Below are 26,381 nucleotides of genomic sequence, written 5' to 3'. Positions count from 1 at the left end.
GATGAGAAAATCATTTTTTTTCATACACAGAGAGTGGTGAATCTGTGGAATTCTCTGACACAGAAGGTAGTTGAGGCCAGTTCATTGGCTATATTTAAGAGGGAGTTAGATGTGGCCCTTGTGGCTAAAGGGATCAGGGGGTATGGAGAGAAGGCAGGGATGGGATACTGAGTTGGATGATCAGCCATGATCATATCGAATGGCGGTGCAGGCTCGAAGGGCCGAATGGTCTACTCCTGCACCTATTTTCTATGTTTCTATGTTTCTAACATCGATAGGTGACATTGCAGGTCAGGACCCAATTCGAAAATCATGTATCCATGTTTTCCAGAGATGCTGCCTGACCCAGTTACACCAGCACTTTGCATCTTCTTTTGTAAACCTGCATCTGCAACACCTTGTTCCTACATTTAACTGCCCTTAGAGCTGTGATGCATTCTTGATGAAGTGTTTACGCACATACCAATAATTTATGAATCAATTATACCCAACTTTCATACCATTCCTACACATCCTCACAAGCACGGCACTGCTGCAAACATTACACCTACATCTCACTGCATTATATTCTCGCCTATTCCACCATGTCAGGCGCCTCACACAAACGTATCCCACCACAATCAGAGACCACATCTTCCAGTGGGAGTGGGTAGTGCACAATTAGAAATAACACATAAATAAGGTCATGGAGGATACTGACCTGAACATTATTGATATTGCTGGGGACCAATATATAAAACTCAGTTTAGGACGAATAGGACAGACTACAGAAGAACCTGTACTGTGTGCATAATGAAATTCTTGGTACATTGGGTAGGTTACCAGGAAATGTTGTGCTGCATCAGGGACCTTACATGAACCTGGTGCCTAATCCATCCAACTTTGATGTGGTGTTATTGGTTTTATATTCTCAAGTTATATGGTTATGTGGTTATAAGTGTACCGGGATATAGTGGAAATCTTTGTTATTAGACTATCCTGTCGAAGCATACCATATATGAGTATATTCAAGCAATAGACAAAGTACAAGAGTTAGTGCAAAGAGAAAACTAGCTTCAATATCGTTGGTCAAGGTCACATTGTTGGTGAGAGTTGGATTTAGGGACTTGAAGCTCTCGACCAACATTACTTTGGCACCATTGGTGCTGATGAGGGCATATATTTCACCTAATTTCCTGAAATCAATACTAGTTCCTTTGTCTTGCTGACACTGAGAGCAAGATTTTTTCTGGCATCATTCAATCAGATTATCAATCTCACTTCTGAACACTGACACATCATTACCTGCCATTCTACCCAAAGGGACTTCATCGCGGTAACTAAGTCTATGAAAAGTTTAACAGAATGGGCGGAGAGAATGTTTCCATTTATTGGGAAGAACAAAACAAAAGACCATTAGCAAAAGATCATCACTGGAACAGATAGAAAGAGACAGGGGAAATGAGTGAATGAATTAAAGCTCGTATAGGAGACAGAATAGGAGGCAGTTTTGTCACTACAGTTATGGGAGTGTGTGGTCTTGCATTAAATGTTAATCACTAACTGAGTTCCTTCGGTGGAGACAGAGGTTTAGAATGGGAAGAGGCAGGAAGGACCCTGTAAAAATAACAGTCGGGTGAACAGAATAGAAACATAGAAGCATAGAAAATAAGTGCAGGAGTAGGCCATTTGGCCCTTCGAGCCAGCACCGCCATTCAATATGATCATGGCTGATCATCCGAAATCTGTATCTCGCTCTGGCTTATTGCCCATATCCCCTGAATCCCTTAGCACTAAGAGCCAAATCTAACTCTCTTTTGGATAAATCCAGTGAATTGGGCTCCACTGCCTTCTGCGGCAGAGAATTCCACAGATCCACAACTCTCTGGGTGAAAAAGTTTTTCCTCTTCTCATTCTTAAATGGCCTATCCCTTATTCTTAAATTGTAACCCCTGGTTCTGGACTCCCCCAACATTGGGAACATTTTTCCTGCAACTATCCCGTCCAATCCCTTAAGAATTTTATATGTTTCTATAAGTTTTCCTCCCATCCTTCTAAATTCCAGTGAATACAAGCCCAGTTGACATTCTTTCATCATATGTCAGTCCCACCATCCCGGGAATTAACCTCGTAAACCTACGCTGGGCTCCCTCAATAGCAATAATGTCCTTCCTCAAATTAGGAGAGCAAAATTACACACAATACTCCAAGTGTGGTCTCACTAGGGCCCTGTATAACTGCAGTGGAACCTCCTTGCTCCTAAACTCAAATCCTCTAGCAATGAAGGCCAGCATGCCATTAGCTTTCTTCACTGCCTGCTGTACCTGTTACTTACTTACTTTCAGTGACTGATGTATAAGCACACCCAGGTCTCATTGCACCTCCCCTTCTCCTAATCTGACACCATTCAGATAATAATCTGCCTTCCTGTTCTTGCCACCAAAGTGGATAACATCACATTTATCCATATTATACTGCATCTGCTATGTTGCTCCCACTCACCCAACCTATCCACATCACCCGGCAGCCTCATGGCAAACTCCTCACAGCTCGCACTGCCACTGAGCTTTGTGTCATTTGCAAACTTAGAGATGTTACATTTAATTCCCTCGTCAAAATCGTTAATATATTGTAAACAATTGGGGTCCCTTGTGGCACCTCACTAGTCACCGCCTGTCATTCTGAAAAGGACCCATTAATTCCTACTCTTTGTTTCCTGTCTGCCAACCAGTTCTCTATCCATGTCAATACCCTATCCCCAATAAATGAAATCTTTGAGTCCCATCTGAGTTCAGGAAGCAACACCAATGTAGTCATTAACGTGCATCATATGCAGTTGAAGGAGCCTGAACAGAAGTGAAACCAAGCTTATTCCACATATCGCACAGAAAGACGGGCTTCATCCTGTGTGAGTTCCCATAGCTACACCTTTGGTCTGGAGAAATTAACAGCAATTGAAGGAGAAGTTGTCCAAGTCGAGAGTGATCTCAATCAGTTGAAAGAGAGTGTTGGTGCAAGAGAAATGGTTATTCTTCAAAGAATAGAGATCTCATGTGTCTGGTGAGATATGAAGCAGGTAGGTCCCTACACAAGGGTCCCTTTATTATTCTCATGTTTTCTGTTTCTTTTCTCTTTTTGTTTTCTTCTTCTTTCTTTTTTTAAATAATTTGATGGGTTTTTGTCTCTATTTTTCTACAGGCTATCACTTGTTCACCCCTGGACTGCCCATCGGGTACAGCGGTTTACACATCACTACTTCCTTCACTCTTCACTCTTTCTTTTTCTCGCTCTCTCTTGCTCTACCTTTTTCTTGTTAAATTTAAAAGAGAAGTTGTACACAAAATGTATTTTGTCATATGCTGCAGTTTATACTACTGTACATTGCTTCTAATAAAAATACAAATTTAAATTTAAAAAAAAAAGAATAGAGATCTCCATCTATGTTAGGAGTATATCTAACCAATGCCATTTAACGTGGTTTAACTCATGACTGTACTCGTTAGAAAATCATATTCCCCTGAAAGCAACCTCTACTTTCTTGCCACACTATTTGTGAAATTAAATTAGCTCAAATCCATAAAATGGCTATGTAAAACTGGTTAGAGCTAATATATTGTTGAGTTAAAAGTTCAGGTCAGCTTCGAAAGCTGTAACAGAAGCCCAGCTCTGTAATGTGTTACAAAAGCTGTCAGAAAAACTTCTTAACTTACTTTTACACATGAATCAGTGAGAATATATGTTTTCAGTGCCATTTCAATGAGTCAAGATTCAAGAATGTTTCATTGTCATATGTCCCAAATGGGACAATGAAATTCTTACTTGCTGCAGCACAACAGAATATGTGAATATGTAAACATTGTATATAACGGGAAAAAATGTTCAATAAATAACAAATATAGTGCAAATAACAAATAATAATATAGTATTTTGCAGTTCAGAGCTCATAGCTTATTCGTTGTGTTTAATAGCCTGGTGGCCATGGGGAAGCAGCTGTTCCTGAACCTGGATGCTACAGTCTTCAGGCTCCTGTACCTTCTTCCTGATGGCAGTGGTGAGATAAGTGTGTGGCCAGGATGGTGTGGGTCCTTGAGACATCAATAGCAAATGTAAAAGAAACGGACATTGAATATCTTTGCTGGAAGTCACCATATACCTGAAACTTTCCTGAGCTGCTTTACTTTGCAGGTTTAGAATTGGATTTTACAATGTATGGTTCTGTCTGGTCAGATTTATCACCCCATGAAATGTGGCAATTCAGATTTTGACAGGTTTACTTTGCGCTCTTATTTCGAGCTACATGTTAATCACCAATGTTAATGTTTGCAATCTGAGTATTTAAGATCCAATTTACCCAATAGCTGAAGGGAGTACATCATCAGGATTGCTGTGTTACCATTTTGGATTGTCTGATTGATTCAAGTACATCGATATTTAGAGAAAGGGAATTAGGTGACATTTCGGGTCAAGGCTCTTCTCCAGATTGAGAGTCAGAGAGACGGAAATGAGAGACCTATGCAATCTCCCGTTTGCCAAACACTTTAACACCCCTTCCCACTCCCATACTGACCTATCTGTCCTGGGCCCCCTCCATTGTCAGAGTGAGGCCAAATGAAAAGCACCTCATATTTTGCCTGCGCAGCTTACAACCCAATGATATTAATATTGATTTATCTAACTTCAAGTAACCCTTGCATCCCCTCTTTCTCCATCCATCTTCCATCTTGGTCATTATACTAGTATTACTGTCGTCCTGTTGAGTTCACTGTTTGCATAACTTGTTATCACCTTCCCCACAGCCAACAATGGACCATTGTGGGCTCCACTTGTCCTTGATCATCGTTGCTTTTTGCACATATCTTTAATTAATTTGGTGTTTCCCTCTCCCCTGACTCTCAGTCTGAAGATGGGCCTTGATCTGAAACATCACCTATTCCTTTTCTCCAGAGATGCTGCCTGACCCACTGAGTTACTCCAGCTTTTTGTGCCTATCTTCGGTGTAAACCAACTTCTGCAGTTCCTTCCTACACATTGATGTTTAGATTCGTAATACCTACAAATCCTCTCTTGAGCATGCAAGCTTCTGAGATGATAATATACTATTCTTGAAAAAAAGATATCTGCAATTGCTTGAAATCTGAAATCAAAGCACATGATGCTAGAAATGCTCAGCAGGCCAGCATCTATGGAAAGAGAAAGATAGTTAATGTTTCAGGTCTGAAACCCTTAATCAGAATAGTTATGTAGTTAGATATAGGCTAGACCTGGCTTGTGTGTAACACTGATGTGGTCAACTCTTAAGTAGCCTAGCAAACCACTCATTTCAAGGGCAGTTAGTGATGGGTAACCAATTCTGACCTTTACACCAACATCAGATCCTGGACAATGTAAACATTGCTACATTCCAATGATTAAAGGGTCTGTTCCACTTAGGTGATTTTTCTGGTGACTGCCGGCGACAGTCATAGTCGTAGCAGGTCGCCGAATAACCGGCGACTGGACCCCCCTACGACAATGTCTACAACAAGCTACACCAACCTACCACCTAATGACATCAAGCTATGGCAAGCTACCGACAACCGGCGACCCAATCATCGCGACTTAGGACGTCCACCTACCACCACACCTACGGCAACCTATAACGCCACCTACGATAACCTACATCCACCCTTGACAAACTACAACAAGCTATGACTCTGTCGGCGACAACTGGCAACTGAAGACATGTGATGTCATTTTGGCCTCTAAAACAATGGAATCACCCAGTTTTCTTAAACGGGCGGTAGGGTGCGGTTTCAAATCATTCTGCATCATGACTACCACAGAGCAACATCAGAGAGCATTGCTCTTATTACAAGAAGAAGAAACCCTGCTGCTTGCAGAAGCCCTCTTGTTTAAAGATCTGCAAAACAGAAGGCCAAGAAGAATGGTGTAAAGGAAGCCCAAGAAGAGGTCTGTGTGGTTGAAGGCCTTATCCCTGAAGAGACACAGGTTAGACCAGTATGACAACCTGATGACTGATCTCCAGCAAAGAGATGAGGCTGCCTTAAAAAAAAATCGGGAAGTCCACGCACTTAAATTTTACCTGATCACGTGTTTTTCCAAAGTCGCTACTTGACTTCTCTTGACTTCTCTTGATGACAACCTGGCGACAACCTACGACAGTACCTACGTCAGGGGAAGACAAGCTATGACAAGCCCACGGTCGGCAACTGTCGCCAACAAATTTTGAACATTTCATAATCAAGCAGTGACCAGAAAAACACTACGACTCTTTGGGCGACTGAGGAGACTACTCACGACCATACAGGTGACACACCGGCAACTGCGTGGCGACTGTGTGGCAACTGCCTAGTCATCGGCAGTCGCCGGCAGTCATCTAAAAAAATCACCTAAGTGGGACAGACCCTTAACTCTGAAAATATAGTTTGGTTTTACATCCTTACATCGCAGAGATTAGTTTAGTTTAATTTAGTTAAGAGATGTAGCATGGAAACAGGCTTTTGGAGCAACCGAGTGCACAGCAACCAGTCATCACCAGTGTACACTAGTTCTAGCCTACATACCAGGGATAATTTACAGAAGCCAATTAAACTCCAAACCTGCGCATCTTTGGAATGCGGGAGGAAACCGAAGCACTCGTAGACAACCCATGCAGTCACAACTTCATACTGCATAATACAAATAATGTTCTCTGTTGCTCCTGATGCACCAATCATAATTCTTGCTCCTATTCAGGTGGTGCAAGCAATGGCTGCCTCGCCAACAATCTGCCTGTCCCTTCCTTCTTTTGTTGTTTGTTTTTATGTGTTAAATGTATGTTTTAGTGTTCTTTAGCTTGTTTTATGTGGGGCGAGGAGTTGCCGGCCTTTGCTGGAGACCGACTTCGACAGCTCCACCGCAGGAGCCTGCAGACTTAACTTCACGGAGCCCGCGACACTGTTGCCAGGGATCGACCTCTGAGCTCCACTGCGGGAGCCTGCAGGCTTTAACATCGTGGAGCTCGCGGTCTCTGGTCAGTGACCGATTTCGGGAACTCCAAGCCGCAGGAGCTTCGACCGCCCCAACACGGAAGCTTCGATCAGCCTGACGCGGGAGTTTCGATCTTCCTGATTCAGGAGCTTTGATTGCCCCGACGCGGAGGGTTCGACCACCGGCTGTGGGAGCGTTAATCGCCCCCAAATGCAGATGGTTCAACTGCCCTGACCATGGGAGAATAAAGAGGAAGAAGATGGACTTTATTGCCTTCCATCTCAGTGATGAATGGGGATCATGACAGAAGCATCCGCATGGCGATCCCTGGAAGCGGTGACGCGATGCACTCCGTGACGTGTTGGGCGACAATTCTGTCAACGTGTTGGACGACGACAGATGCCAACAGCGAGCTACATCATCAGACACCGAGCGTTCGAACAGTGAGGAATGTGGAGAATCTGCTGTGGTGGGTGTTTATGTTAACTTTTACGCAGTTGTTGTTTTTTTAGTATCGCTGTGTGGTAATTCGAATTTCACTGTACCTTAATTGGTACATGTGACAGATTCAGTTTCAGATTCAGATTCAATTTTAATTGTCATTGTCAGTGTACAGTACAGAGACAACGAAATGCATTTAGCATCTCCCTGACAATAAACTGACCTTGACCTTGACCTATTCCAGTATTCTTTCTCTGCTGGTGTTTCCACTGGGATGTATTCAATATGATTCCCCACTTACTGTCCCCAATTGAAAATCTTTGGTTCAATATAGCACTTTTGCCACTGAACGAGATGGTATAGAATTCAAACCCTCACACCATCCTTAGTGACTGAAGCTTTTGTTTTGAATTCTGGGTTGGATTCTGTAGGATATTTCTAATATGAGCAGGTTCTCCATTGCTTGGTTTGTGGAAGACCCAACCCCCAACCACACATGTGTTTGGGGTTATTTTAAATCCAATCATTGTTATGGAATGAACACTCATTATCTGACACATTGTCCACAATCCATTCCACAGGAAAAATATGAAGATTCAAAATCAATAATTATGTTATTACCTTAGTCCCACCCCCCACTTTATTTTACCATAAAGCTTAATGCTTTACAAGCTTCCATATTATTGTTCTCAAATGTTGCTCCTTCACTATTGTTTACCAGAACCAAACTGCAATGTCCTGGCCCCATTTTCTTGCCAGCTACTTGTCCTTCAGTCAGCAATAATTAACATTGTATGTTGTCCCATCAATATGAAATAAAGAACAACGAAGATACAATAAAATCAACGAGGAAGGACCAGCTCCGCAGCATCCTCCGAGTTTCCAAATGAGCAATTGACTGAACTCCCATTGGATTTTAATGCATCTAATTCCCCACCTCTTGATAACACAGAATAAGTAACCCAGTGTTACATAATCATAATCATAATCACACTTTATTAGCCTTAGTATGTTTTGCAACACATGAGGAATTTGATTTGCCATACAATCATACCAATAAAAGGCAACAAAACACACAAAACACATTTGAACATAAACATCCACCACAGGGACTCCCCCACATTCCTCACTGTGATTGAAAAGCGAATAAATTTTCAATCTCTTCCCTTCTTTGTTCTCCCTTCTTTGTCGGGTGCCTCGAGCTTTCAGTTGACAGGGCGATCTTGGCTCCCACAGCCGATGGGAATCTCAGCTCCCCCGTGCCGGGCAATTTGACCCTGGGTCGGGGCTGGTTGAAACCTTCTGCGTCGTTTGGAACTCCCGACATCGGTATCTACCTGAGACAGCAAGCTCCTCGATGGTGAAATCCGCAGGCCACGATTGGAGCCTCGATCCCAGGCAAGGGATCGCAGGCTCCGATGGTAAGTCCATGTCCCCGCGGTGGAGCTCAAAGTCAGTCCTGAGCCAGGCCGCCAGCTCCATGATGTTAGGCCGCAGAGCGACCGGAGATACGATCCGGAAAACAAACGCATCTCCGGCAAGGTAAGAGATTGAAAAAAAGTTTCCTCTGAACCCCCCGCCCCCCACATAAAACAATCCAGAAAATATTAACACATACTTTAAAACACATTAAAAATAACGAAAAGACAGACAGACTGTTGGCGAGGCTGTCATCGCTGACGGTGCCACCCAGTGGAATGGCATGATAGATTTAGTATGCTTTCTCAAAGCAGAACAATCTGAGCCTTAAATTTACACCTGTAAAATAAAGCAAAAGGTTTCAGCCTCAGGAATATGGAAACAAATGATGTTTTATTTTTGCCCCGGCTTTAATAGAATGTTGTACTTGGGTTTGCAGACTCGGTGACAAATGAAATGTCAACGATTTTTCTGGATATTGCCATAATTTTACTTTTGCCAACAGTTGGTCTTACTACATTTTAGATTTAGTTTAGGTTAGAGATACAGCATGGAAATAGTCCCTTCGGCCCATGGAGTTTGCACCGACCAGCCATCCCCAAACACTAACATTACCCTACATACGCTAGAGCCAATTTACAATTACAACAATCCAATTAACCCTTCAACCTGTACTTCTTTGGAGTGTGGTAGGAAACCGGAGTGCCCAGAGAAAACTCACACAGGTCATGGGGAGAACGTACAAACCTCGTGGAGATATCACCCGTAGTCAGGATCTAACCTGGGTCCCTGGCATTGTAAGACAACAAGTCTACCACTCTGCCACTGTGTCGCCCCATCATGTCCATCATGTTATCCATCATGTAATCCTGTGAGCTGACCCAGTGTAGAAGCAACTAGAGAGAAAGGATAACAAATGAACTGAGAGAAAAAAAGTGCTTCACAAAGTCCACTTAACAAGTAAGAACAAAACGTTTTAAAGACACCAGACCAGATTGAATTTCACAGAGCTGTTGTATGTAAAGAATAGAGAATTATAATCAAATCAAGTCAAAGGGATAACAGTGTAAAAAATGCCATCCACTTTAAAAGTCCATGAACAGTTTACTTCAGTTACAACTGAACACACATAACTTCAAAACAGATGTCGATTAATCTGCTATGTTCCTCGAGTATTTTCAGTTTCAATTATAAAACATTTCCAGAATTATGGAAGTTTGCAGCACAGAAAGAGGGAATTCAGCCCACCCTGTCCATGCCAGCTAAAAAGGGACAAAGTCATTTCCAGTTCCCAACTCTTGGCTCATGACAATGCAGATTATGGTTCTTCAAGTTGTCAAACAAATACTTTTGAAACATCTTGAGGATTTCCGCTCCTCAGTGTTTTCCAGATCCCCACAATAAAAAGAAAGTATTCTTCCATTTTACTCAGCTCGAATTTTAAATCTAATGAAATTTAAATCCATGCCTCTATTTATTGTCCTTTGTGCTGATGAGATAGATCATGCCTGTCCACATCTTCCACTATCATAGAGATGCACAGCACACACAACTTTCAGCCCACTGAGTTTGCACAAGTCAAGTCAAGTCAAGTCAAGTTTATTTGTCACATACACATACGAGATGTGCAGTGAAATGAAAGTGGCAATGCTCGCGGACTTTTGTGCAAAAGACAAACAACAAAACAACCAAACAAATCATAACACAATCATAACACACATATTCTTTTACATAATAAATAATAGAAGGAAAAACGATTTGCAGGTCCAAGCCGCTGAGGTTGTTCTCCCGTTCTGACGTCGGAGTTCCAGCATACCGGTGGGCGGGCCTGAGCATCGGGCCACCCGTAGGGGCGACTGCGGAGGGCTCGGGAAGCCCCGACCACGGGCGAACATCAAAGAACATCAGAGGAAGATGACTGAATTTTTGGTGCCTTCCCTCACAGTGGGAAACTTTGATTCTGCTGTGTGGGGATGTTTTATGTCGGAGTCTATCGTGTGTTGTGTTCTTTTTTTATTAGTATGGCTGTATGGTGACCACACATTTCACTGTGCCAATTGGTGCATGTGACAAATAAATGTATGGATTTGAAAAATATGAAAATTTTGAAAAATTTGAAAAACGAAAATCTTCAAGCACTGGTTTACTTTAATCCTCGATTCATCATCATCACCATCATCATCATCGTTGAAAACATCAACGGGGCATGGTGCCTTACAATGCTATGTACGACAGTGATCGCAACTTCTACTGAAATGTGGATGGCCGTTGGCTCGCTAGGAGCCCATCCGCCCTTTGACAGGTCAGGTGGGGGAGACGGTTTAGTCGCCGACTATCCAACCATGGAGCAGGTAGCATGGGATTACATGCCACCCGTGGCGGCGGGGACTCCCTCCAACCTGACCTGGATTAGTGTCTGATTCATGCCAGACACTAATCCAGGTCTCCCATTATTTTATACACCTCAATTAAATTTCTCCCGTCTCCTTTATTTTACAGGGAACAAGATACAAGATACAAGATACATTTATTTGTCACAAGCACCAATTGGCTTTGTAAAGAATAGAGAATTATAATCAAATTAATTCAGATTCAGATTCAGATTCAGATTCAATTTTAATTGTCATTGTCAGTGTACAGTACAGAGACAACGAAATGCATTTAGCATCTCCCTTGAAGAGCGACATAGCAAACGATTTGAATAAAAAAAATAATAAGTGTCCGGGGGGGGGGGGGGAATCAAATCAAGTCAAAGGGATAACAGTGTAAAAAATGCCATCCACTTTAAAAGTCCATGAACAGTTTACTTCAGTTACAACTGAACACACATTACTTCAAAACAGATGTCGATTAATCTGCTATGTTCCTCGAGTATTTTCAGTTTCAATTATAAAACATTTCCAGAATTATGAAAGTTTGCAGCACAGAAAGAGGGAATTCAGCCCACCCTGTCCATGCCAGCTAAAAAGGGACAAAGTCATTTCCAGTTCCTAACTCTTGGCTCATGACAATGCAGATTATGGCTCTTCAAGTTGTCAAACAAATACTTTTGAAACATCTTGAGGATTTCCGCTCCTCGGTGTTTTCCAGATCCCCACAATGAAAAGAAAGTATTCTTCCATTACTCAGCTCTAATTTTAAATCTAATGAAATTTAAATCCATGCCTCTATTTATTGTCCTTTGTGCTGATGAGATAGATCATGCCTGTCCATATCTTCCACTATCATAGAGATGCACAGCACACACAACTTTCAGCCCACTGAGTTTGCACAAGTCAAGTCAAGTCAAGTCAAGTTTATTTGTCACATACACATACGAGATGTGCAGTGAAATGAAAGTGGCAATGCTCGCGGACTTTTGTGCAAAAGACAAACAACAAAACAACCAAACAAATTATAAACACAATCATAACACACATATTCTTTTACATAATAAATAATAGAAGGAAAAACGATTTGCAGGTCCAAGCCGCTGAGGTTGTTCTCCCGTTCTGACGTCGGAATTGGCACAGTGAAATGTGTGGTCACCATACAGCCATACTAATAAAAAAAGAACACAACACACGATAGACTCCGACATAAAACATCCCCACACAGCAGAATCAAAGTTTCCCACTGTGAGGGAAGGCACCAAAAATTCAGTCATCTTCCTCTGATGTTCTTTGATGTTCGCCCGTGGTCGGGGCCTCCCGAACCCTCCGCAGTCGCACCTACGGGTGGCCCGATGCTCAGGCCCGCCCACCGGTATGCTGGAACTCCGACGTCAGAACGGGAGAACAACCTCAGCGGCTTGGAGCTGCGAATCGGCCACTTCCTACTGGAGTCCGCGGCTCCCGAAGTCCACAGGCCATGCCAGGTGGAGACCCACGCCGGCAGCCCCCGGCAAAGCCCCACGAATCATAGCTGAGCGATGTTGAAACAGCAGGCCACTCCAGAGCTTCAAACGGCGATCCAGGTAGGCATCGCCCGCTCTGCAATGAATCGAGTGCTGTGCCGCCGCTCCTGAAGCTGTGGTCCGGTCCCCGGTCCCCGGCAGGAAAGGTCGTGCCAGTCCAGTTGGTAGGCTGCGAGGAGGGGGCGAGGACGTGACTCGGAGAATAGTTGCATCCACGTCAGGAAGTGACTGGGAAACGGTTTCCCCCTTACCCTACCCCCCCTCCCCCACATAGAAAAATAAAAGAAACCTCCAAAACAAACTGTTAAGACAAACTAAAATAAAAAAGATAGAACCAACAGACAGACTGTAGGCAGAGGCTGCCATCAATGCGGCGCCCCTAGTGGTGGACAACCACGTGTAACAAAGTCTCCTGAAAACTACTATTTTTAAACCAACTTAACATCATTTTAAATCTTTGCCACTTCCTCTCTCATATTATTACAACCCCCTGTGGCGTGGTGAACAAGACTATCCATTATACTTTAACTGTGGCCTAACCAGCAGTTTCCTTCCACCCTCCAAAGATGGACAGGGACAGAGTTGTAGGTTAATTGGCTTGGTATAATTGTAAATTTTCCATAGTGTGTGTAGAATAGCATCAGTGTGTTAGGATCGCTGGTCGTCATGGACTCGGTGGGCCGAAGAGTCCATATTGCAAGAGATTTAAAACTCTAAAAAACCTTTAAATCTCCTTCCCCTCTTTCTCCTCATCCTCCTCCACCTTTTTCTTCCTTTCCTCCTTTTCCACCCATCTCCTTTGCATCTTCCCTGTCGGATGAGGATGACTGAATTCCTTCCATTCTGGTTTTGCGGATTAAGAGATGACTGATAAAGCTAATGTGAGAACTACATATTCTTCCACAGATGGGGTAGGAAGTACTTTGCTATACAGGCAGCCTGATGTGTGGATAGTTTAAAAGGTGATGTGCCCCTTGGGCCACGTGCAGAATTGCTGTATATAACCAGAGGCAGGATTCGGTAGCATGGGTAAGGTGTGCAATGAAGCCAAGACTGGAAATGTGGGTCAGCTTTGTGGCCGGAGCCAGGGTCAGAAATGGAGCCAGATGTATGATAGGCACAAAATGAAGTAACTCGGCAGAACAGGCAGCAACTCTGGAGAGAAGCAATGGGTAATGTTTCCGGTGTGGGAATGGGAGGGGAGTTAAAGTGCTTTGCAACTGCATGTATGTCAGATGTCTGGCTAGAACTGGAGCTGGATGGATCTGGAGGTAGGACCATGAGTAGGTGTGAGGCCAGAACCGGATAATGAATGTGGGAATGGTTGCAACTGGACCTGGGGAGAATGCGATTGTGGCAGGGAATGGGATCAGATGTGTGACCAGAGGCCAAGGACAGGGAGTACGGATGGAATGGGGAATTGGAAATCAGAGTACAACCCAGTGTAAGGGGTGGATAGTAGGTTGTGTTAATGTGGTGAGAAGTGGGGGTGGAAGCAGCGAGCAAAACATTCTGTTCCTGAGCCTGTGTGTGTGTGTAGTGTGTAGTGTGTGGTGTGTGGTGTATGGTGTGTGCGTGTCATGGACGCAAGCAACCCAGGCGGAATATGAGGTGCTGTTCCTCCAATTTCCGGTGTTCATATTCCGCCTGGGTTGCTTGCGTCCGGTTGGCATTAACGTTGAATTCTCCCAATTTTGCTAGCCCTTGCTGTCTCCTCCCCTTCCTTAACCCTCGAGCTGTCTCCTCCCATCCCCCCGCCCTCGGGCTCCTCCTCCTCCCTTTTTCCTTCCTTGTCCCCCCTACCCCCCATCAGTCTGAAGTAGGGTTTTGGCCCAAAACGTCGCCTATTTCCTTCGCTCCATAAATGCTGCTGCACCCGCTGAGTTTCTCCAGCATTTTTGTGTACCATCAATAGTGGGGAGCCTAGCTGTGTGTTGGACTGGGCTATCACCACAACTCTCTACAATTTCTTGCAATCCTGGGCAGAGCTGTTCCCAAAACAACCCAACTATGCTTCCTATGTTGCAGCTGTAAAAGTTTGTAAATGTCATTAGAGACATGCAGAATGTTCCTAAAGAAGCAGAGATGTTGCTGTGCTGTCTTAGCTGTCGCTTCAATGTGAGTATATACATAGTATAGTAGGTAGACTCCGCACTCATCCTTGTGAGGCACTGGTCATGGAAACAGGCCCTTTGGCCCAACTTGCCGACACCGGTCAACTTGCCCACACAGGCCCTTTGGCCCAACTTGCCGACATCTACATTTGCCCCATCTGCCTGCGTTTGGCCCATTTCCTTCAAAACCTTTCCTATCTAGGTAACTGTCCAAATGAATTTAAAATGTTGTGATCGTACCTGCCATCAACTACCTTCTCTGGAAGCTCCTTCCATTTACCCACAACCCTTTGTGTGAAATTGCTGCCCCTCAGGTTCCCATTAAATCTTGTTCTTCTCACCTTAAACCTAAGTCCTCTGCTTCTTTATTCACTTATTCTGGGTAAAAGACGCTGTTGTAGTGCGTGGGTCTCAGAATGAGGCAAGTAGTCCGCAGTTTGAGAAGCACTATACTTTATTTCCTCCCGGTTCAGGGGAAGACGAAACCAGGGGAAGATGGCACCCAAACCCTGCCTTTTATACCCTCCGGCTAAGGACCGCCTCCGGACTGCACCACTCCTGTGCCGAGGGGTTCGGCAGTATAATGGGACGACCCTTAGGAGCCGCCACACTGTGCACTTACCCTATCTATTCCCCCTCATGATCTTAATACCGCTATAAGATCACCCCTCATCCTCCTGTGCTCCCCAGAATGAAGTTCCATCACGCTCAACTTCTTGCTAGAGTTCAGGACCTCGAGTCCTGGCAGCCAGTGTTGACAATGACTGTGGAGGAGGTATTGTCACTTATCCTCGCTAATTTTGCTCTTTGGGTTAGAAGGTCAAGGACCCAGTGGCAGAGGCAGGATGTTGATTCCAAGGTCCAGGAATTTGGAGATGAGTCTGGTTGGGATTATAATATTGAAGGTGGAGCTATAGTCAATAAATAAGAGTCTGACGTAGGTATCTGTGTATTTAGGTGTTCCAGAGTTTAGGGCCAGGGGGTTGGTGTCGGCTCTGGACCAGATGCGACAGTGGACCAAATTGCAGTGGATCAAGGCTGTCTGGGATGCTGGAGTTAATGTGGGCCCACCTCTCAAAGTACTTCATGATGGTGAATGTCAGAACCACTGGATAGTAGTCATTAGCGGTCATCTTGAAGCAGGTGAAGACCTCGGAATGAGTAGAGAGAGGTTAAAGATATCCGTACATACCCCTCCCTGCCAGCTGGTCCAAACAGATCCTGAGGATGCAGCTGGGGACTCCACCTGAGGCAGTTGCTTTCTATAGATTCACTTCAGGGAGGATGATCTTACATCTGCCACAGTAACTGTTAATGGTCTGAAATATGAAAGTTAAAGTAAAATAGTGTTGATGATAACAAAGTGGATGGGTCAGAAAATTATATCATAGTAAACATGGAATAAGTTGGACAAATTAATGTTATGGACAAATCAAGAGCCGGAAAAGAGGAAACATGTCCTATAAATGTATTATGAATAGTATTGAACAAAGAAAGCAACAAGATAGACATAAGCTGGAGCAACTCAGCAAATCAGGCAGCATCTCTGGAAAGAATGGTTGGTGTTTCGGGTTGATACCCTTAAGAATGCCTTTCTGATTGATTTAGTCAGCTGCCTAAGTTTGCATAAAATAACACTTCACCCTTTGGCTACTTTTAAGAAGGGTTTTGATCGGAAACGTCACTTGTCCCTTCTCTCCAAAGATGCTGCCTGTCCCGCTGAGTTACTCCAGCTTTTTGTGTCTATCTTCGGTTTAAACCAGCATCTGCAATTCCTTCTTACACAAAGAATGCAACAAAGCTGATTTAGAGTCACAGATTCATAAAGTGTGGAAAAAAGCCCTTCGGCCCAACGTCCACACCGCCCAACATGTCCCATCTACACTAGTCCCACCTGCATGCATATGGTCCTTATCCCTCTAAGCCTGACCTATCCATGTACCTGTCCAAATTGTTTTTTTCTTGCCTGCTTTAACCACGCAAGACTATTAAAATGGCATGCAATAACAAAATTCCAAACCATGATCATTAGGACCAGGCACAATATTTACAAAAAATGTTTTAATATCACACTTGACACAAAGATGGTATTTTTACAAAACAAACTTCTTCAAATATTTTCACCATGTTATAAAATATCAATTACCAAATATATTTTAAGTTCTGGTTATATTATTAGTTATTGGTTTCTAAAAATAATATATAGCATAATCTATTAGGAGTTTAAGATACACAAAAGGTAAAGGGCAAATAGTATTAAACAACGTAGTAGACAAGGTAAGTATTGCCCTGACAGTTGGTTTATCTACGGACAATGTTAGACAATGTGTTCATAAATCAGAGTGAGGACCAGCCATTAATCTTTGAAATGGGGAAAGAATTTGCACCATGTGCAATATCTTGCATTTCTTGGTCATTGGACAAATTTACATATGTCTTTCTGACTGATTTAGTCAGCTGCCTAAGTTTACACAATATAACACTTCACCCTGTGACCACTGATTGTCTTTAGCAGCTTAGAAAAGCATACATCAAATAAAATGTGCAGATCAGCTTCATGGATTTAAGTGGCACAGAAACCAACTGCAGAAATGCAACAAATTAAGAATTAGGGAAGAATTAAGTACATGTTATACTCAGACGGAACCCAGAGAAAGGACTGGGAATTAAAAGGATTGGGAATTGAATCACTTATTGCATTTGGTACCTATTGGTCAGTTTTAACTTCACCACATTAATACTCCTGAACGATCGGTTCTACATGATTTAGCAATTAAACATTTGGAATGAAGACAAACTGTGATACAAGACCGAAATCTGCCATCCCATAATTATCCATGTACACCGTATAGATAAGTAAATTCACCAGTAAAAACTTGATATGTACTTTAAACTTTAGTGTATGTACTTTAGACTTTAGAGATACAGCGCTGAAACATGCCCTTCGTCCACACCAACCAGCAATCACCATGTACACTAGCACTATCATACACACTGGGTAAAATTTACAATTTTGCCAGAGCCAATTAACCTACAAACCTGTACATTTGGAGAAAGCCCATGCTGTCACAGGGAGAATGTACAAATTCTGTACAGACAGCACTTATGGTCAGGTTCGAACCCGGGTCTCTGGTGCTGTACGGAAGCAGCTTTACCGCTGCACCATTGGAACTGAACAAAATTGCACTCCAGCATATGTTACATCCAATTGTCTGCGGATTCTACTATTTTTGTAGCTTGAGGTTAAATAACTGACAATATATAATTCAGGGCAGTTGGCAGATGCTATAGACCCACCCCCACGAGCCTTGGGCAGATGGGGCTCGACAGCCTGGCAAGGCAGTCCATCTAGAAGAGGGAAAACTCTAATTTAAAACCTCCACTGCTTTGTGGCCATATCCAATCGTGGAAAAGGATCCAGGAGTAAACCTCAAGAAAATCCGGAGTCGGAGCAGCTAAGGCAGTTCGTCGTTGTCTACAACCTCGCTCTGGCAGCTCCATGATTTGCAACGACGTGATACAAGGTGCCAAACTAATTTCCTTTGGATCACCGATCAGTGACACTTTAGGATGAGGAGAGAGCGCTGAAACATGCACTTCGGACAACAGCAATCACCATGTCCACTAGCACTATCATACACATGACATTTCGCCAGAGCCAATTAACCTACAAACCTGTACATTTGGAGAAAGCCCATGCTGTCACAGAATGTACACATCACAGACAGCACTTATGGTCAGGTTCACCCGGGTCTCTGGTGACCAACCGCTGCACCATTGGAACTGGCTCCAACATACTATATTGTCTGGCGATTCTCCTAAGGGTGAGGTTAAATAACTGACCATATATCAGGGCTGCCTATAGAACCCCCCGAGTCTTGGGCATGGGGCTCGTCAGCCTGGCAAGGCAGTCATCTAGAAGAGGGAAAACGGTAAAACCTCCACTGCCGGAGGCCCATATCCAATCGTGGAAAAGGCATCCAGGGTAAACCTTCCGGGTCGGCCAGGCTTTTCGTCGTTGTCTTCGTCTGGCAGCTCCTGCAATGACCTGGTGCCAAGTTCCTTTGGATTAAAGTAAAGAGGGGGCTGCTCATCAAAGCCTGTCTCCATATGACTTGCCCGGGCTCACATACGGCCAGAATACATCCCCATGGCACATACAATAGTTACAATCTTAAATTCAACTCAAAAGTAGTTCTTGCATGAGTTATGATCTTTGAATATCTGTTCACTGTTACATTAGGTCCAGAAGACTCAATGGAGACAGATGTCTGTTACGCTGTGGGAGAGCCTGAATTTAATTGCCAATGTTCTCCTTCATTGAAAGCTTAATTGTCAGAGGTTGGTGTTGTGTACCCTGAAGAGATTCGTACGTAATATTCCTGGTGCAGATATTCAACACCAGAGCCATTCAATGCATTGCACACTTCAGTGAATGAATCAAGGGCAACATTGAGTGAGTGTCCAGTGAACAATTTCCCATATGTCTGTCCCAATTTCCCATAGATGACTCCACTCCATCATGAAACTTGCTGAAGGTGAGGAGGAGCATTATGGCAAGAAAGAATGAGAAAAGCATTAGGGTTCAGCCTTCTTTGACATCTGTCTCCATTGAGTCTTCTGGACCTAATGGGTGAAACCATATCTTCCACAAAAAACTCTAACATGGAAGACGTATGTGAATCATGGCATCAAGAGGAGGAATATTCGGCCATAAGATGTTGGGAAGGGAGGAACTAAAGGGGTTTCAGGGAAGGTAATCAAGGATTGAATCCTCTTGGATCCAGGACTGGGTATCTCTATCATAAATGGGGATCAATCAACCTCTGAAATTTGGCAAACAAAATGTCCTTGTTTGGAATCCCAGATGTCCTAGTATTTACAACAAAGCTCCCCCCACCCACCCCTCATGCCTGTCAAGATTGGGACTGTTGTTTCAAGCCAACAATCCTAAAACTGCTGGTATTGTTCACAATGTAATTGAAATAGATTCAGGAGTGTTTAATTGTCACATGTACCGACAATAGAACAATTACATTCTTACTTGCTGCAGCTTAACAGGCTCATCAACACAGTAACACACAGATAAACATATAATAATATGTACAGAGAGATCTTGGGATCCAAGTCCATAACTTCCTGGAAGCTGCAACACAAGTAGATAGAATGGTAGTAAAGGGTGGGAGCATTGAGTATGTCAGGGAGTCATGATTCAGCTTTATTAAACATTGGTTCAGCCGCTTTTGGGGTAGTGCATGCAGTTTTGGTTGCCCCATTACAGAAAGGATGTGAGAGGTTTGGTAAGAGTGTGGGGGAAGTTTACCAGAATAATGCTTAGATTTGTTGGTATTAAATATAGGGAGAGGTTGGACAGACCTGGATTGTTTTCTCTAGAATGCCAGAGGTTGCAGGGAGTTAGGGCGGACAAAATTGCTGGAGGAACTCAACGGGTGCGGCAGCATTTATGGAGCGAAGGAAAGGCAACATTTCAGGCCATAACCCTTCATCATACTGATGCAGGATGGGGGTGGGTTGGGGGGGCACTATCCTATCTTTTTGCTGATAGGATAGTGCGCAACAAAAAGCTTTTCATTGTACCTCAGTACACATGACAATAAACTAAACGAAGCTAAATATGGCAAAACTTTTCAGAATTCAAACCAAGGACTTATATCAGTTCGGCTACTTCATTGCATTTCCTGTGAGTAATGTCAGAACCAATGCTTTTTCTGGTTTTATGCTCTTCCAACCAAATTATATCTTCCAAATTTTCCAAAGACTTTGTTCTACTGATTGAAGATGGACATAAAATGCAGGAGTAACCCAGCAGGATAGGCAGCATTTCTGGATAGAAGGAATGAGTGACGTTTCGGGTCGAGACCCTTCTTTATTCCTTACCCATTCCTTCTGTCCAGTGATGTTGCCCGTCCCACTGAGTTACTCCTGCATTTTGTGTCTATCTTTGGTTTTAAACCAGCATCTGTGGTTCCTTCCTACACTGTTCCACTAATTAGTTTGTTCTGCTGGTGTTGTCTGACATTGGTGATTCTTATGTTGTTTACAAAGCTGTAAGCGCACTATAAAGAAACAATTGTATTTTTCCAGCAATGGGTTTGGTGAGATGATGAAAAACGTCATCAGCGACTGAGTCAAATGTTTTCCAACACCTGCCCTTCAACGCCAATTGAACGGGTAGAATCAGTCAGGTTGGTTACCACCAGCCCCAGCACCTCAGCTCAGCCACTTGTTCATTAATAGATTAAAGCCTGTGAGAAAATTAGACACAATCTACATCCTACAGCAGGAAATACGTTCTTTAAATTGTTACAAAGGTACAAAAGATTTACGAGCATCAGACAACATTTTTAAAAGGAGGAAATGACTATGATTTTCTAAATTAGAGCAATGTGCGTATAATGCAGGAGAGGATCAGCTGCTCCACAAGAACTTGGACCCCAGCAACCTTAATCGCCCTCCTGTTTCCTGTTATTTGAAGTGTTGAATGATATCAAGGATAAACTTCATGTCTAAATGGATCACTTATGGGCCTATCCCACATAGGCGTATTTTTAGGCGACTGCAGGAGACTATGCAGTCACCACACGGTCGCCACATGTTCGCGGGTGGTTGCCGGGGAGTTGCCTTCATGGTCATGAGGAGTTCCAGCATTCTGGGAATAGTCACGGCCACATCAACAAAGAGATTATGGCAGTATAATCAATGGAAAAGAAAGCATTGCAGATTAACTATACTTTAGATTTTAGTGATACAGCGCGGAAACAGGCTGTTTGGCCAAATGAGCACGCTAACCAGCGATCACCCCGTACACTAACCTGCACATACTTGAGTCACTCCAGCAATTTTGTCTACCTTCAATTCTCCAGCATCTGCAGTTCCTTCTTGAACATACTTGAGATTTATTTTTACAACATAAAGCCGATTAACCTACAAGCCTATACATCTTTGGATTGTGGGAAAAAAACGGAAAACCCAGAGAAAACCCATGTGGCCACGGGGAGAATATAGAAACTCCACACAGATGGTACCCATAGTCAGGATCGAAACCGGGTCTCTGGCGCTGTATGGCAGCAACTCTACTGCTGCACCACCGTGCCGCCCAGACTTAATTGTATTTATGTACAGTACATCTGATCCATTTAGATAGCATGCAAAACAAAGCTTTTCTCTGTACCTCAGTACACGTGACAATAATAAACCTAAACATTTGTCAACAGGACTTTTGTCTGAAAATATAATAGGGATGGGACCTGATCAATTTTCATTATTATCCCTGATAGGAATATACTCTGGATCGGACCCAGATTACTGACGTTGTAAGGCTGCAACTCTACAGCTGCGACACCAGACATTGTTGGATATATTCAACAGGCAGTAACCATAAAGAAAACAAAACACGTTAACATATCGAGCTACTGAGTTGGTTTGAAAATTAAAAAAAAATGTAATTGCATCTAAGTGCAAAAAAATATGGTCAGAAATTGGTTCCTTTTTGCATTTTTACATATTCCTTCAGTAAGGGTCATTGATTGCATTGAGTCTGTGGACAGGCACATGTTCGAGACAACTTGATCCATCTGAATGAGTAAATCTCAGCCACCTCATATTTCATCAAGAAATACATCGATAATTACATTCTGTCATAGACAGTTAGGGTATATCCTGGTGTATAGAAGTATAGTATAGAAGTTGGGATGTAATGTTAAAATTGTACAAGGCATTGGTGAGGCCAATTCTGGAGTATGGTGTACAATTTTGGTCGCCTAATTATAGGAAGGATGTCAACAAAATAGAGAGAGTACAGAGGAGATTTACTAGAATGTTGCCTGGGAAAATGGCACTGTCATGTATTTGGAAAGAAGTCATGATGGGCCAAATGACATAATTCTGCTCCAATTACATGAATTTATGAATAAAATAATAATAATAATAATAATATCTCTTTATTGTCATTGCACGTCAGTGCAACGAGATTTAGTATGCAGCTCCAACCGATGAAAAAGAAAAGGGGTAGATTTGGATTCTTAGAGGGTTATCAACTGGAGGTTGGTCAACATGGCTTGTGGGGATAGGGGTAACATATTGATGTTGTGTTTAGTGACAGGGAACAAGGACTTTGCAGGTTTAAAGTGATAGAAATGTGGGAAGTCCAGATTCATTGTTCTTCTAGGTGATTTTTCTGGTGCTCTACAATTATACTTGCTGCAGGACAGCATGAAGAAATGCTGGAACCTGCTATCAAATAGAGGACAACTGAGGGAACAGATATAAGTTAAGGGCCTGTCCCACCAGCATGCGATAGCATGCGTCTAGCGCGACCAAACGTGGTCGCTTGAGGCATACGGCCTCGCGGGGCCGATCCTACTTCGATTGCCGGAGGCGTATGGAGTTATGTGGGGCTGGTCCTGACATCGCGCGGGGCTCCAAAAATCTTGCACTGTTCGAAAATTCCGCACAACAACGGCCTGTCAGCCCGCAGGCGCATTGAGGCCTTACGCAGCGTCTTGACATCATATGCCGTGTCTTGATGGCGTATACCTAGCATGTGGCATTGTGCAATGACGTCACCGCCCGGTGTGCCGTTGCATGGTGACATTACCGCCCGATGCCGTGCGACGTCCAAATTCAGTCGGCCCGCCTCCTGCCGAGCTGATTGGTGAATATGATATCGGGACCAGCCCCGCACGACTCCAGACACCTCCGCGCTTCGAAGTGGAACCAGCCCGCACGGCCGTACGCTTCAAGCAACCACGTTTGGTCATGCTAGACGCATGCTGGTGGGACAGGCCCTTTAATCAAAGAGAGTTAGCATGAATTTGTAATCAGCAAATTACGGCAGGTTAACATAATTATTATGAGAAGGCCATTGTCATTAGGGATAGATTAATGCATATGGATGTTGTAAGTGTATTGAAATATTTTGAAAAATTGTAGATTCATGGAGATGAAGTACAGATCAATTATGACTTGTTTAACATAGAACAAAAAAAAAGTAGAGCACAGGAACAAGCCCTTTGGTTGACGATGTCTTTAGTTTAGTTTAGTTTATGGTCACATGTACCGTGAAAAGCTATTGTTGAGTGCTAACTAGTCAGTGTAAAGACAATACTTGATTACAATCGAGCCATTTACAGTGTATAGATATTTAAAAGTGTGGAGCGATTGTAATATGTGATTGTAGATCTGTTTCTGTGGCCAGCACGCAAATAGTCACCTGGGTTTGACTCCATCTTGGAAGTTCCATGTCCTTGTCCATGTCCAGGCCAAACATGATGCCAAGCTAAACTAAGCTCATCTGCCTGCCTATGATCCATATCCCTCCATTCCCTGCACATGCATGTACTATTGTGTTTGCCTCCACCACCACCCCTGGCAGCATGTACCAGGCACCCACCATAACATATATAAAAATTGCCTCACACATCTCTTTTAAACTTTGCCCCTTTCACCTTAAAGCTATGGCCTTGAGTTAAGAGAAACAGCATGGAATCAGGCTGTTCAGCCCAATGAGTCCACGCTGACCAACGACCACCCATACACTAGTTCTGTCCTACACCCTAGGGACAATTTACAGAACCCAATTGACCTACAAACCTGCATGTCTTTGGAATGTGGGAGGAAACTGAAGCAGCCGAGTAAACCCAGGCAGTCACAGGGAGAACGTACGAACTCCACACTGACAGGATCAGGATCAAACCTAAAATGTTAGTTTAGTTTAGAGATACAGCGCAGAAACAGGCCCTTCGGCCCACTGAGTCCGCACTAACCAGTGATCCCCCGCACATTAACACTATCCTACACACACTAGGGACAATTTACACATACAGCAAGCCAATTAACCTGCATACCTGCACGTCTTTGGAGTGTGGGAGGAAACCGAAGATCTCGGAGAAAAACCCACGCGGTCACAGGGAGAACGCACAAACTCCGTACAGGCAGCACCTGTAGTCGGGGTAGAACCCGGGTCTCTGGCACTGCAAGCGGTGTGAGGCAGCAACTCTACCGCTGTGGCACTGTGGCCGCGCCCTCCCAGATCTCTGACACTGCAAGGCAGCAACTCCACCGATGTGTCGCTGCTGCGTTCTTTGACATTTCCACCCTGGAAGACAGGTTCTGGCTGTTTACCCTATCTATGCTTCTCATAATTTTATGTTCTTTATTAGGTCTCTCTTCAACCTCTAGCTTCCAGAGAGAACAATCCAAGTCTCCCCAACCTCCTTGCAGCTCATAGCCTCTAATCCGTACAGCAATGACAGGATAGAACAAGAGGCTGAATGGCCTACTCCCATTCCAATTTTCTCCTGACCCTGGTCAAACTATTCCCCCACCTTTAAAAACGTGACATACTAATAAGATTGTTTCCCTTATTCTCTGTTTTATTTTCAAGCATTTAATATTGTGTAATGGAAAGAATCAATTTATTCAGTCATTTCAACTACTGAATCCAATATAATTTAATTAATCATTTAATTTATGAAACACATTTAACACGCCAGAGTTTAATATATAACATCCATCTCACAAATTAATGCTGCCTAATTGAATAAAGGTGCATATAAATATACCATATGATGAAATTGATGGAAATGGAAGTTGAAAATGCATGATTGTTTAAATAACTTATGCCAGCATTTAATAGCTCCCAAGAGAAGCATAATGTCTGAATAAACTACATAATGTGAGGCTAATGTTACAACTGTGCACTTCTGGAAACACACAACACTGGTGACTGATTCAGAAATGAATGAAAGCTTTTAGGAAGTCTGCTGCAGAACACTGATTTGTTCTAAAAGAGGATATTTCTTTATGAATGTAATGTTGTATGTTTTTAAAACAATAGCCATCAAGTGGTCAAACGTGCTACAGAATAGTGATGACAATATTATTTTAATCAGGAAAATGATTGAATAAAATATTTAACTGTCAATGGATTTCTTGTTGATGTCGATTAAGCCTATAATCTATCACACTACATGACTTAATCAATATCAACAGGAAATCTATTATTTTTATTTTTCCGGTTTCCACCTCTCCAAGAAAAAATGGGCTACATACTAAAGTGAGATCTCCACGGTGACCAGTCAAGTGGCTACATATTATTAATCTCTAGAATAAAATAAATTGAGCTAGGTGGTATTTAGTCATAGAGACATGGAAAAGGGGACTTCAGCCAAACTCATCGGAACTGATCAAGATGCTCCATCGAAGATGGTTTTACCCTTATTTGGCAAATATCCTTTGAAACATTTCCTATACATGTACTTTTCCAAATGTATTTTAAACTGCACGTAATACTCCAAATGCAGCCTCACCAAAGTCCTATGAAGCTGCATCATGATTCATGACTCTTGTACACAATGCCCCAACTTATGGAAGCAAATGTACCAGAGGTCTTCTTTACCATTCTTTTTACTTGTGCTGCCACTTTCAGGGAATTATAGACTCAGACCCCAAGATCCTCTGTATTAAATTTCATCAACCATTCTTCTGCCCACCTGTCCAATCGATTCAGATCCTGCTGCAATCGTTCACAACCATCTTCACTA

The sequence above is a fragment of the Leucoraja erinacea genome, chromosome 1 (genome assembly GCF_028641065.1).
Source record: "Leucoraja erinacea ecotype New England chromosome 1, Leri_hhj_1, whole genome shotgun sequence".
In the NCBI taxonomy this organism is placed as follows: Eukaryota; Metazoa; Chordata; class Chondrichthyes; order Rajiformes; family Rajidae; genus Leucoraja; species Leucoraja erinaceus.
The sequence above is the reverse complement of the archived record's forward strand: the minus strand, read 5'-3'. Positions refer to the sequence as shown.